The sequence below is a fragment of the Pinus tabuliformis genome, chromosome J, assembly GCF_031772625.1.
Source record: "Pinus tabuliformis cultivar Carrire ecotype Pingquan chromosome J, CPIR1, whole genome shotgun sequence".
Classification (NCBI taxonomy): Eukaryota; Viridiplantae; Streptophyta; class Pinopsida; order Pinales; family Pinaceae; genus Pinus; species Pinus tabuliformis.
Window position 1 is genome coordinate 1,209,315,193 of NC_142295.1, and position 1,728 is coordinate 1,209,316,920.

At 42.0% G+C, this 1,728-nt stretch overlaps 1 pseudogene; it reads left to right on the plus strand.

Moving 5' to 3' along the window:
• Positions 1-297: 297 nt before the first annotated feature.
• On the plus strand, positions 298-1,055 carry LOC149231483 (cyclin-U2-1 pseudogene; annotated as a pseudogene).
• The last annotated feature ends 673 nt before the right edge of the window (positions 1,056-1,728 follow it).

Below are 1,728 nucleotides of genomic sequence, written 5' to 3' on the forward strand. Positions count from 1 at the left end.
CCACATCGTACGATTGTCTCTTGCAAAGAAGCTGGCTGTGTCTCAGAAAACCCGAGCCACCCGACTTTTCTCTGCAAACAACTGGCTGTGTCTCAGAAAATCGGAGCCACACGACTTTTCTCTGCACCTTCCTTGTCTACAAAGCCGCCTCTGCTGAATTCGCTTTTCCGTTATAAAAACACTCCCACTCGAAAGTCCTCGTTGCAATCTGGAAAGGCATCGTATCATCTCTACCACAATTGATCAACACACAAAGTTCCTTCCTCAAAAACAGTTTCAGCAGAGGCATCAAGGGCAATGGCAGAGAGCATTGTTTCTGCAGGAAGAATAGCATCACATCTCTTTTCCCTCCAATGTCAATGTGAAGATGCAGAGCGATCACTCTCCCCAATCCCCACGGTCATATCGGTGTTCTCATCTCTGGTGGAGCGGACTCTCGCCAAAAACGAAAGGCTTGCGACCTCTAACAGCCCCGCCTATTTGCCTCCCAAATACCGCGTGTTCGACAGTGTGCAGGTGCCAGACATGTCAATAGAGCGGTATCTGGAGAGAATTTTGAAGAATCTTAACTGCAGCTCTCTTCTGTGTTTGTGACAGCGTATGCTTACATCGACTTCTCATTCAATTCCATCCTCAATTCCGCATTACGTCTGCCAACGTCCACAGGCTGCTCCAAGTTCCTCGAACACCTGTAAGCCAATCCTCTATCCAATGCTCTGATTATCATCTATTTCTTGTTTTTATAAAACCTGTTATTTTCAAACATTTGTCTCAAGATTTTAATGTCAATTTTGGATTTTGTGAACAGGAATTACAGGAATTCGTATTACGCGAGAGTAGGAGGTGTGAACCGCCAAGAAATAAATAGAATTGAGATGGAATTATTGTTTCTGATGGGCTTCAAGTTGCAGGTGAGTGTGGATGTGTTAGAGATTTATTGCAGGCGTCTGGAGAGAGAGGTGGCGTTGGGAGGAGGATTCCAAATAGAGAGAACCCTTCCTCCATTCGTTTTTCCTGGTGCCACGCCACAGAAACTCCACTGCCGCACGCCATAAAAGGTATCGCGGGGCTTTCAATTTGACAAAAATAAATATTGCAGACCCATTTGTGCGGACAGACTGTAAAAGGAATCTAATTGTGGAGAGAAGGAAATATCGTGAAGGAAGCTATCAATCATGGCAGATAAGTACGTCAAATTCTGTACATATAGTTGGTCACTTTGTTTACCATAACCCATATTGTATACCCCAAATTGACAATACAATTGGCATTGGAGACGCTGAAACCAGCGGCGATTTTCAATCTGATAACGGTGCATCGGAAAAGAGCTCGGGAAGCATATTCATCTGTATTCCAATCTTATAAATATAAGGATTTTAACCCATAAGTGTAAATATAAGGATTTTAATGCATGGTGATTTTTTTTTGTTAAAATGGATTTTCATAATAATATTAAAAATAAATCAATGATGATTAATGTTTGCCTCTAACATTATTATTATGCCTGGCTGACGCATTGGGTTTTTAAGTCAAAACCCATATTATCCTGGGTTGTCAAAACCCATATTATCCTGGGTTGACTAACGCATTGGCACTTTGACTGACGCAATTGGGTTTTTAAGTCAAACCCATATTATCCCCGGTTGACGGACGCATTGGGATTTTAAGTCAAACAGTTTAGTTTGGGTTGTGACTGATGCATTAGGTTTTCAAGTCAAAACCATATTA